General features: G+C 41.0%; 1 protein-coding gene across 2 annotated transcripts in view; it reads right to left on the bottom strand.

Moving 5' to 3' along the window:
• NFE2L2 (NFE2 like bZIP transcription factor 2) overlaps positions 1–12,857 on the bottom strand; it is a 215,105-nt gene that overhangs the window by 139,970 nt on the left and 62,278 nt on the right. For both annotated transcript variants that reach the window (XM_058300597.2, XM_058300596.2), the window contains one exon: positions 8,156–8,267. The gene's annotated coding sequence lies outside the window, so the exon portion shown is untranslated. The remainder of the gene's footprint in view (positions 1–8,155; positions 8,268–12,857) is intronic.

Raw genomic sequence — 12,857 nt, 5'->3', positions numbered from 1 at the left:
AAAAAAAGAAAGAAAGAAAGAAAGCCATGGGGAGCAACAGAAGCTGGAAGTCAATTCAACCCAGAAGGGAAAAGAGAAGACACCACCATGTACTCTGCCATGTGATGGAAAAACCAAGGACCAAGGACCACGGGTCACCAGCAGCCAACCTCAGAATGCTGCAGTCTTTGGGGAGAAAGCATCACCTTGCTGATACCTCAGTTTTGGACTTCTCCTTGCCACAAAACTAAGCCAATAAATTCCCATTGTTTAAGACAACGCACTGTATGGTATTTGTTTTAGCATCTAGGTAACTAAAACAAACTCAGCAATTAAAACTCTTTCTATAAGAAAGAAAAAAATAAAAAATAAAGTGACATTGACTATTATAATTTAAATAAATAAATAGCATTATCAGAGAAGCAGATGTAGCTCAAGTGTTGGGGCTACCGTCTACCACATAGGAGGTCCTGGGTTCAATTCCCAGGGCCTTCTAGTGAAAGCAAGTTGGCTAGTGCACAGAGCTGGCCTGCATGGAGAGCTGACCTACACAGAGTCCTGGCACAGCAAGCTGACACAACAAAGGAGACATAGAGGAGGGACAATGGGAGATGCAGCGAATCAGGGAGCTGAGGTGGCTCAAGTGATTGAGTGCCTCTCTCCCATACTGAAGGTCCTGGGATTGATTCCTGGTGCCTTGTAAAAGAGAAGAAGAGAAGACAAGCAGATACAGAGGGCACATGGTGGGTGGCCACAGAGAGCAGACAATGAGCATAAAACAATAGTGGGGGGGGTAAATAAATTTTAAAAAATAAATAAATAGCACTGTCAATTCCCTTGCCCCTTGGTCTTCCTGCCACATCTTCCCAGTAAATCCCAACTCTTAGATCAATTCAACCACCCATTTTCTCTGCTCTTTCCCTTGGCAGTCCAGGTTATTAAAGAAAATCACAATAATCTGACCTAGAACCAATATTAATTTTGGTTTCTAGCCTCAGCAGACTCTTAAGGGGTTAATAGATCTTATACTTGCATTTCCTTGCTTAATTCTCTCCCCTACCTCCCTTGGTAATGATTCTAACCATTTGGCACTCTCATTACCCACCCTCTCATTCATCATCTTCCAACCATCATTCCTTCCTTCCTTCTGGCTTGGTTTGAGGTATCACCAACCAATTGAGAATATAGAAAAATGCGGAAGGCACTCTATAGTCCTCTTTCCTTTCTTCCCCTCACCCAATCCAATCAGATCAGTAACCACATCTCTGTGCTTCATTTGTCATTTTCTTAATTCAGGCCTTCATCATTTGTCCCTGGCCTCAGTCAATTGCCTTCTAAATGGTATTCCTTTTTTTTTTTTAAAAAGATTTATTTATTTATTTCTCTCCCCTCCCCCCGCCCCAGTTGTCTGTTCTCTGTGTCTATTTGCTGTGTCTTCTTCTTTGTCCACTTCTGTTGTTGTCAGCGGCATGGGAATCTGTGTTTCTTTTTGTTGCATCATCTTGTTGTGTCAGCTCTCTGTGTGTGCTGCACCATTCCTGGGAAAGGTGCACTTTTATTCGTGCTGGGTGGCTCTCCTTGCGGGGCGCACTCCTTGCGCGTGGGGCTCCCCTACGCTGGGGACACCCCTGCTTGGCAGGGCACTCCTTGCACGCATTAGCACTGCGCATGGGCCAGCTCCACACAGGTCAAGGAGGCCCCGGGTTTGAACCGCAGACCTCCCATGTGGTAGACGGATGCCCTAACCACTGGGCCAAGTCTGCCGCCGGTACTTCTTGATATTAGCCTCTTCTCTCTCTAATTCATCCTCCATAGTGCTCTCTGAGTGATATTTTCTTAAGGAAGAGAATTAGAGGCTAATTTGGGAGTTAGGAGAGGTAAAATCAAGAGAAAGGAGGGCCCATTGTCTGGAATACAAAGAGGAACTTTAAGGAGAAGAGAGAAATATCTGCCATGAAAATCCTCTCCTCTGTCTCTGTAAACTCTTCAGTCAAATTTACATTGCTTACCACTGCCATGTGGAGATGGTTTGCTTTTGGGGAAACACAATAAAGTACTAAGTCTGACTTTAAGTGAAAAGCAGCACACATGAAGCCAGCTAATATTTGGCTTGCACATTTAATTTATTCTTCATTTGTTCAATTATTTTTTATTTAACAAATATTTATTGAGCTTCTATCATGAGTCAGGGACATGCTAGGTGCTGGAGGGTGAACAGTGGCCAAAATAGACACACTTGTGCCTTAAAAGCATTTACAATCTAGTAAGAGAGCAGACAAACGATTAAAAGATGATAAATGCTATGATACGTGAAGTTTATGGGAGTGCACAGCAGGGGCACATCCAAGTCAGGAGTGGGAAGAAGGCCAAGGAGGACTTCCGAGGGGAGGTGGCATTTGACCCAAAAAACAGAGGAATGTACAGGAATTAGTCAGGTGTGGGAAAATGGTGGAAAAAATCTCTAAGGTATGTGAGAAAGCCCAGAGGCAAGAAAGAACAGGGTGAGCCCCAGGAACTGAAAGAAGAAGGGAAATTGTGGGAAATGAGGTGGGAGAGGTAAACCGGGGACAGATTTTAACTTGTAAGTTAGGTTTAAATGTTTAGACTTTTTCGTAAAGGCAATGGGAAGCTACAGATGGTGAATGACCTGATCAGATTTATGACTTAGAAAGAATGTGTGACAGGATGATATGTGAAGCATTAATGGAATGTACTGTCTCTCCTTGGGTTCTGGGCTGTTGAAACCCCTCTGCACCTCCCTCCCCTACTCTTTCGTCAGTGGAAAGCATTTGTATTGTTGTTGAGATAGACCCAAACTCCATGAGAATAAATGTAAATTCAAAGGGTCTGTACTTTAAATCAGAGATTAAACCAGTGAGGTGAAACCAATTCACACGAATGTGTAAGTGTGAATAGTTTTTCTCCCTCTGTGCTGTGGGAGGATGGAGGAAAATGATCTGTTAAAGAAGTGTGCTGGGCAAAAGGAAGGGATGTTCCTGGATTTCTCACTGAAGACTTGTGGGCTGTGGCTGCCGCTCTGTGAGATGAAGCTAGCATGTACACTCAACCAGGCCACTCCTACCTGTCAGGGCCAGCAGGGTCCAAGAACCTAGAGGGCATCCCGAGCCCTGCCCCTGATGAGAGAATAGACCACAAACAGCATCAACAGCTCATACCAGCAGTGGCACCACCCAGATGAGATCTAGGTGGAGAGCTCCCACCCTATCACAAACTGCAGCCAGTCACACACCTTCATTCTCTTCCTTGGGCAGCCCCAAGATTAAAAGGTGGGAAGAAGGGAAGGAAGGTCTGAAACTGATTTCTGAATTGAAATATTTATGCAATTTCAGTTGACAGACAAATTGCTGAATTCACTTCAGAGCATCTAGATTATGTTGTCTGCTAAGAAAAAAGGTTGGAGGTTCTGAATCTCAAATTAAATTTACTCCAGGAAAAACTTCCATTTTTGCACATGTGAATGTTTGTGGACTCTTATATCAGTAAGATTCCTTGCTTGTTACAATCACATAGCTACCATGTTGTGATAGTTTGAGAGGAATACTGGAAATAGGCAGAATAGTTAGGAAGTGGTAGCAGGGTTTTAGGGGAGGGATGGTGGTGGCAGAGGGGAGGGAGATAAGCGAAAAGGTAGAAGAGGTATTTAGGCAATAGAATCAAGGCTTCTTGGTAACGCGAATGGATGTGAGAGATGGTGAAGGGAAGAGTGAGGGATGATACACAAATTTCTATCTGCAGCAATGAGTCCATAGTAGTGCTTGCCACTCATAGGGGAATTCAGGAAGAGGCAAAAATATGAAGAGGAAATGAGCTCAGTTTGAGTTTGAGGTGCCTGTGTAATCTATGGGTAGAGCTGCCTAAAAGGACTTATGCTCAAGAGAAAGGTCTTGACTAGGGAAAAATATCTGGGAGCGGTAGATGGTGTCAAAGGTGTCAAGGAAAGAGAAAGTATCAAGAAGTTAGACATGTCAAATACTGTCAAATAAGGTCAAATAAGGAAAGAACTGAAAAGCACCCCTTGAACGTAGCTACAAGAAGATCATTGGCGACCTCGTCAATGAGAGAAATGAGGAAGGCAAAAGAGTCTGGGTGGCAAGGGAGAGAGGGCTGTAATTGGAGGGGAATGCTTTGTTTTGTTTTTTTTAAACCTGAGAAGGAAGGATCCAGTATAGAGGAAGAAGCTGAATATATAGATAGGAGTAAGAAGGGATACATGAGAAAGTGAGGTCAATGAGAAGTCAGGAGAGATGGGATCCAGAGCACAGACCAAGAGATCTGCCTTCGATGAGGGAGGGGAGCCTCTTCTATCATGATTAGAGTCAATGCTGAAAAGGTAGTGCTCTAGGTTGCTAGGTTGCTTAAATGCAGATACTGTGAAATGTCAGTGTGACAGTTTGAAGTTCCTTCATGAATCCCAAAAAGAGAAGGATTATGTTTTTGAACTAATCCATTCCTCTGGGTGTGGGCCTGTTGATTGAACTCTGTCAGGGAAACATGAGCCCATTTGGGTCTCCACCCTCTTGCTGGGTCTGATATAAATGGAGACAGAGAGAGAGAGACATACACACACACACATACAGAGGAAAAGAAAGCCGCCATATTGAGCATGCCATGTGTGAGAGAAGACTGCAGGAAAACAAAGAAAACCCAAGGGCTGAGAGAGGTCCTGGAGTCTGGAACCGGCAAAGCATAGGGGCATGGAAAGAGGCTCCTGAGGAGCTGGGCCCACAGATCAGCTCAAGGCTCAGGAGAGGAGCCCTGCCATATGCCCATAGCTCATGGCTAAACTCAGGAAGAAAGTGGAGCAGCCAAAACTGAGATGAGGCGGGAAAGAGACAAGCACTATGCCTGGTTGCTCACAGCTGAGCTCCGGGGGTGGGGCTCTGAGACATGGTGAGCCTGGAGGGGAAGGCAAAGACCTAGGTAGAGATCGCCAGCCATCTTTTCTCACCATGTAGCAGTTGGCTTTGGGGAGAAAGCATCTCTGATGGTGCCTTGATTTGGATGTTTCACAGCCTCAGAACTATAAGCTTTTATCCTAAATAAAATGCCCATTATAAAAGCCAACCCATTTCTGGTACTTTGTATCCACAGCCCTGTGGCAAACTAAGACAGGTGGCTTTTAACTATGGGAATTACTAAGTTACAAGCTTATGGTTTTGAGACTGAGATAAATGTCCAGATCAAGGCATCATCAGGCAATGCTTTCTTCCTGAAGACTAGCTGCCGGCAATTCTGGACTCTTTGGTCACATAGCAAGGCACATGGTGGTATCTGCTGGTTTCTCCTTCTCTCTGGGTTTTGTTGTTTTTGGCTTCTTGCTTCTGTGGTTTTCCTTCTCTCTGCTTGAATTTCATTCTCTTATAAAGGACTCCAATAAGAGGAATAAGACCCACCCTGAATGAGGTAGATTACATCTTAACTTAAAATCATACTCACCAAAAGGTTCTACTTACAATGGGTCCACACCCACAAGACTGGATTAACTTTAAGAACATACTTTTCTGGGGTCTATACAGCTTCAAACCATCACAGGTAGAGGAGGATGCAAGTAAGTTTATAGGTTGGTATGGAAAGTTGAGACTGTTCACATGTCATACCTTCTTTCCTTCCCCTTAGAGAAGTGAGAAGTAAGATCATCTACCAAGAATGAGGAGGGTAGAGAGACCAAGCATGGAGTTTTGGAAAGAGGAGAATTCTTAAAATAGCCCCTCTGGAGAAGGAGAAAGAGAGATTGAGAGCAGGCCAGGGGAATGTGGTAGGACTGCAGGCAGCACTGAGGCCCCAACTGAGGTTGCTGGGCATGATTTTAGGATTGCCTTAATCTGTGACTATGTGATTTTCTCAAGCAGTATCCAGCTGCCCAAGTAAAGGAATGGCAAAGACAAAAAGCTGATTAAAGATACTTGCTCCAAGTTTTCTTAGACAGATGGAACACAAGTATAATGGAGCAACAGAATTGAGGACACTGGCGAAAAGCTAACATATGAACCAAAGCATCCTTCCTGAATAGAGGAGAAAACAAGACAGCAAATGGATGATAGATAAGGAGGAAGAAGAAAAAAGAAACACTGGAGGTCTTAATAAGTTTGGGGATTAAATATAGTGAAAATAACCAAATGAGAAGAACTGGAAGAAAGAAAGTTACAGGGTTCAGAGGCTGTGACAAGGTCTCGGGTGGGGATGGGGAGGGCAAGGGATTGGGTAGTTGAAGCAGAATGGAGAAGGTTAATGGGAGATAAGATCAAGGACCTGAGAGGTCACGTATGCTTCAGGGACATACGAAATGTGCCAGATGGTTGGCAAAATTGGAATAAAAGGGAATAGTGTGGCCCCAAGGCCAATGTCTTCAATAAATAAGTGGTACAACCAAGTAGTCAGTAGATGGCAGCTGAAGTAGACAGTGTGTGGTATCATGGCTAGGAAGCACGAGTCTCAGAGGGCAAAGAACTGAGACCATGGAAGCAGGAGTATGTGACAGAATGGACCTGACCCAGCAGCCTGCACTTATTAGGATTGTAGAGGAAGGAGCATGCTTGGGGAAAAAGCCAGGTTTATTCCAGTTAAAAAGCTAAAGAATGTTCAGGGAAGAGGTTGGGGATGTCAGGGAATTTGTTGATGGAGGAATGAGATCCCTGTGGTCACAGAGGAAAACTCTAGAAGGAAAGGAAAGAGTGGGAAACTGAGTAAAGCAAATGAAGATGAGAGTTCAGAAAAGGATGACTCATTGGAAGCGCCTCCCTCTTGGGCACATATCAAGGATATTAGGGGTATGAGGGATGGTAGGTTTGCCTACATGGATGCAGGGGAATTAATGGGAAGGGGTAGGCATTCAGGCCTCTTAGGATTCAGTTTTGTCCTGAGTGTCATAGCTGCAGGACTCTTGGTTCTCTGGAAGGAGTGAACTGAGGTATTGACTCCAGGGAGAGGCTCATAAATGCTGGCCTGTAGACACAGGAGTAGTTAGAGACAATAGAAGAAGCTTTGGGATAATGTGGCCCTCGAGATGGATGCAGGCCCATGGCTGGGGGAATTCTCAATATCCCAACTTCCCTGGTACCCTTATAAGCCATACCAGTTCAAAGTCTCTCTGCCTGTTCATTTTAGGGCTGCTAAAAAGAGTTGCTTTGGGAAAGGTTTCAGTATTAATGCTTTTAATTGGTTAATTGGCATTAACTAACTTCAACTCATACCAATTGTCAAAGGCATCACATCAAGGAAAAATGTGGTTTTCAGAGTAATTTCTTGGAATGTTTGCTATTATTAAGAGAGAGAGTGAGAGAACAAGAGAGTGAGTGTGAGAATTTAAAAGGACTCTGATATATTGCAAATTGATTCTTTTCCTAAATACGAGTCAAGATTTACTTAGTCTTTTATTTTGGCCACAAATTGGTTTATTTATGGACTATATTTATTTTCACTTCCCATGGTGATATTTTATTGTTTAAAAGGCAGAGGTCACATTTTAACTTTTGCCTAGGTCATTACACTTGAACAATTTAGTGTTCTTTGAAACATTCTTGAGTTCTTGATATGCCATGTGTTGAAGGGGATAGCTTTCTCATGTTCTCCCTATTAGCAGATTTTGTTGAGAACATCTTGCTGGTGGACCCCATTTTATTGTTTCATGAAGAAACCCAATGAACCTTTGAAGGGTAAGGTTTTTAAAAAAATCTCTGGCAGGGCTTTGATGTAAAGCATAAAGTTCTCCCTCTAAGTCTGTTCCATTCCTTTTCTCTCGCATTAATTCAATTATAAGTTGCAAACTTTTAATGAAGTGTTACTTTTATTCTAACTTTCTGTTTCAGTGCAGCATCTGATGACAGTGATCACAGCAGGTTCAAAACATCAGTTGACAAGAGGGATAGTATATAGCATTATTATATATCTTAAATAATCCCATACTTTTAGCAAGCCAGTTCAGCTGTATCAGATGGCCTATGTAATGATGCAAAACACCATGCTTACAATGGCACTCTGCATGACATGACATAGGAACACTGAAGATATTATCCTTAATATGCACTTAAGAGTTTGAGAGATGCTGGCAAGGGGTTAATTTCCTCGTTCACTGATAGCAGCTTATCATTAACTCAGTACATCCCCATATGTAACTGATTAAAATTATTTAGGAAGAATTAAGTGTCAACCAACATACCTCAGGTTCTCTTTCTTAAAAAAAAGGAAGTGTGGGTTGAGGGAGGGCTCTTGATGTCAGTTTGCTTTTGCCTGCTCAGTTTTTCCCAGCATTTTTTCATCTCTGCTGCCATCTAGAGAGAAGAATTAGAAAAACACAAAAATAAATTGGAAGCCCCAAAACGGATTTAAAGAAAAATGGATACTGTGTATTTATTTGTAGAAAACTGTAAGAAACATCAGAGATATCTGGTAGTTATAATTTTACGTTTTCCTTCTCTCTCTCTGTCCTTCCTGAATACAAAACAGGATTTGGATATCTTGATCAGTTTTTATGATGCATTCCAGACATTGCTGGGAAGCCATTTCCTGGATTCAAAGTGACCCCTTCTTACATGCCAGTAAAATTCAATTGTGTAAACTGTCTCTGGGACTGCCAAATTGTCAGGTTGTGGCGTCATTTTCCTACAATTAAAGCATTGCTGGAAATGCTCACATTCCTAGTACCACAGGATCTGGAGGCGGAATAGCCCTAGTGAATTACCCAGTCCTTTGAACAAAAGCTGGGTAGAATTTCCTCAAGCGAGTATGCTCCACGGAACTGACAAGTTCGGCAGGATGTTTATTGATGAAACTCTGGTCAAATAAATTTTGCCAATATTAGAGAAAACACTGTTAAATAAAGTTGTCTTTATGCAGGTAGGCCTTCTGATAGTCTCTCATTTGCCAGTGTGCACTGTAAATCTGAGAGAGAATAAAGTAACAGTTTAACATTATTTTATGAAATCCCAAAAGAGAAAGATTGTTTTTTAACTAATCTGTTCCTGTGGGTGTAGACCCTTTTGATTGGATTACATCAGTGCATGACTCAGGTTGAGTCTATGACCTCTTGCTGGGTCTGATATAAATGGAGACACAGAAGAACAGGAAGCTGCCATATTTGATCCTGCCATGTATGAGAGGACTCCAGGTTCATCTACAGCTGCAGAAAGGCAGATAAGCCCTGAGAAACTGAGAGAGGAGGGCTATAAAGAGACAAACCCTATGCCTGGTTGTCCACATCTGGGCTCTGAGAGACGATAGATTCTGGAGGGGAAGGAGAAGACCTCAGCAGAGATTGGCAGACATCTTACTTTGAGAAGGCATCTCTGCTGATGCCTTGGTTTGGACATTTCATGGCCTTGGAACTGTAAGCTTTTACCGTAAATAAAATTCCCATTATAAAAGCCAGTTCATTTCTGGCTTAGTAGCCTTTTGGCAAACTAAGACAGTGTGCATTAGCATTAGCAGCCCTTTGGCAAACTAAGACAGTTTCCCAAATTTTTGATCTTGAAAACCTGGGCTTTTCTAGACTGGTGTTCTGTGGACCATACTTTAGGAAATATAATAGGGAAAGGAAGTTGGCCTGCTGCATAAACACTGAATGCAAACACAGCATTCCTCCCCTGCCCAGCCCTATTCCTTCTCTCTGTGTCTAAATACTTTTGAAGCTTTGTATGGTTTGAGTAGAAATTAGGAAATTTAACTTTCATTTTTCTTAACAGGAATGTGATAGGGGTGGGATTTGTTTGATAATTGTTACTTTTAGGTTTTTTTTAAAAAAGTTAACCTGTAATTCAGTCCAGTTCTCTCTCAGTTTACATGTCAGATAGCATCTAACATCGTCTTTTCACTTAGCACACATTTAATGTGCTCTAACTCTATGCAAGTCACGTCTCTGTGGGGAACAGACAGAACTGAGTAAAACATAATCTTTGCCTCAAACCATTAAATAGGTGGAGTGAAAAGTTTGCATGCAAATGACCAAAAGACCCCTTACATAGATAAATAATGGTCATACCAGATGTATTCATCATAACTGAAATAACAAGATTTTATATCTATGGAATATGACCATACAAGAAAATAGCCTTAAAGAAAAATTATTGTAGTAGCATCCATTGTTACAAGATTTCACCTTATTAAAAAGTAAAATAAAATGTCAATGACCATTTATGTTTTTCTGTATTAATTCTGGAAATGATAGACTTTTTATTTTATTTATTTATTTTTATTAGAGCAGTGGTAGGGTTATAGAAGCATCATTTGGGAAGTAAAGAGTTCCTTTGTATTGCCTCTCACACACAGTTTACTCTATTTACATTTTTCATTACTGTGGTACCTTTGTTACAATTCCTGAGTCAATATTATTATAATTAGGTTATTAACTTTGTGTGTCCCAGCACCATTTGTTGAAGAGATTATTCTTTCCCCATTGAATGGACTTGGCCCCCTTGTTGAAAATCAACTGGCCATAGATATGTGGTTTTTAACTCTTGACTCTCAATTCTATTCCATGGGTCTTTATATCTATTCTTATGCCAGTATCACACTATTTTAATTACTATAGCTTTGCAGTAAGTTTTGAAATCAGGAACTGTGAGTGTTTTTCAAGATTGTTCTTTTACTAGATTGTTTTGACTATTCAGGGGCTTTTGCACTCCATATGGATTTGAGGATCAGCTTTTCCATTTCTGCAAAAACGCCTACTGGGATTTTGATAGGGATTTCATTGAATTTATCACTTTAGGCAGAATTGTCATCATAACAATATTGAGTCTTCCAGTTCATGAGCGCAGGATGTCCTTCCATTTATTAAAGTCTTTTAAAATTTCTTTCAGCAATGTTTTGTAATTTTCAATGTACAAGCCTACACTTTCTTCATTAAATGTATTTGTAGGTATTTCATTTTATTAGATCCTATTGCAAATGGAATTGTTTTCTTGATTTCCTTTTCAGATAGTTCATTAATAATATATAGAAGTCCAGCCGACTTCTGCAGGTTTATCTTGTATCCTGAAACTTACCTGAATTTATTAGTTCTAGTAGCTTTCTTGTGGATTCTTTGGAATTTTCTATATATAGGATCATGCCATTTATGAATAGGGATAATCTGACTTCTTCCTTTCCAATTTGGATGCCTTTTATTTCCTTCTTTTGCCTGATTGTTCTGGTAGAACTTCCAGTACAATGTTGACTAGCAAGGATGATACTGGGCATCCTTATCTTGTTGCTGATCTTAGAGGAAAGTTTTCAGTCTTCCATCATGAGTATATTTGCTCTGGGTTTTTCATAAATGTCCTTCAGCATGTTGAGAAAGTCTCCTTCCATTTCCTATTTCTTTGAGTGTTTTTATCATGAAAGGATGTTGGATCTTGTCAAATGCCCTTTCTTTATCAACTGAGATGATCACGTGGTGTTTTTCCTTCATTCTATTAATGTGATATTACATTGGTTGATTTTTCTTATGTTGAACCATCCTTGCACTCCTGGAATAAATTCCACTTGATCATGGTATATAATCTTTTAGTATACTGTTGGATTCAGTTTGCCTGCATTTTGTTGAGGATTTTTGCATCTATATTCATAAGGGACACTGGTATGAAATTTTATTTTCTTGCGTGGTCTTTACCTGGCTTTGGTGTAAAGGTAATGCAGGCCTCATAGAATGAGTTAGGAAGTTATCTCTCTTATTCTATTTTTTGGAAGAGTCTGAGAAGTACTAGTGTTAAATTTTCTTCAAATGTTTGGTAGAACTCAGCAGTGAAACCATCTGCTCTTGGACTTTTTTTTTTGATTTACTGAATCAATCTCTTTACTAGTCATAGGTCTGATGAGAAATTTTATTTCTTCTTGTGTCAGAATAGGCAATTTGTATGTTTCTAAGAATAGGTAATTTATATGTTTCCATATCAACTAGGCTTTCTTATTGGTGGGCATGTAATTGGTCATAATACCCAACATCATTAGCTATTATGGAAATGCAAATCAAAACCATAATGAGAACCATTTCAATCTCACTAGAATGGCTACTATTAAACAAACAAAAAATAACAAGTATTGGAGAGGATGTGAAGAAAGAGGAAAACTTGTTTACTGTTGGTGGGAATGTAAAATGCTGTAGCCATTTTGGAAATTAGTAGCAGTTCCTCAAAAAGTATAGAATTATCATATGACCTGGCAATCCCACTTCTAGGTATGTATTCCAAAAAAATTTTTTTTAAAGATTTATTTATCTATCTATTTATTTATTTATTTATTTATTTATTTATTTCTCTTCCCTCCCCACCCACCGCGGTTGTCTGTTTTCTGTGTCTATTTGCTTCGTCGTCTTCTTTGTCCGCTTCTGTTGTTGTCAGCAGCATAGGAATCTGTGTCTCTTTTTGTTTTGTCATCTTGTTGTGTCGGCTCTCCGTGTGGGTGGCGCCATTCTTAGGCAGGCTGCACTATCTTTTGCACTGGTCGGCTCTCCTTACGGGGCGCACTCCTTGTGCATAGGGCTCCCCTACGTGGGGGACACCCCTGAATGGCAGGGCACTCCTTGCGCGCATCAGCACTGTGCATGGGACAGCTCCACACGGGTCAAGGAGGCCCAGGGTTTGAACCGCAGACCTCCCATGTGGTAGACAGATGCCCTAACCACTGGGCCAAGTCCGCTTCCCTGTATTCCAAAAAATTGAAAGCAGGGACTGCAGCAGAAATTTTCACACTGTTTATAGTAACGTTTTCCACAATAGCCAAAAGATGGATGCAACCCACGTCCGTTCACAGAGAAGGGTTAAACAAAATGTGGTATACACAAACAATTGAATATTATTTGGCTGTAAAAAGGAATGAAATTTTGATACAAGTGACAACATGGATGAAACCTGAAGACAACATGTTGCATGGAATATGCCAGACAC

The sequence above is a fragment of the Dasypus novemcinctus genome, chromosome 7 (assembly GCF_030445035.2).
Source record: "Dasypus novemcinctus isolate mDasNov1 chromosome 7, mDasNov1.1.hap2, whole genome shotgun sequence".
NCBI lineage: Eukaryota > Metazoa > Chordata > Mammalia > Cingulata > Dasypodidae > Dasypus > Dasypus novemcinctus.
This window is presented reverse-complemented; position numbering and strand designations above follow the sequence as displayed.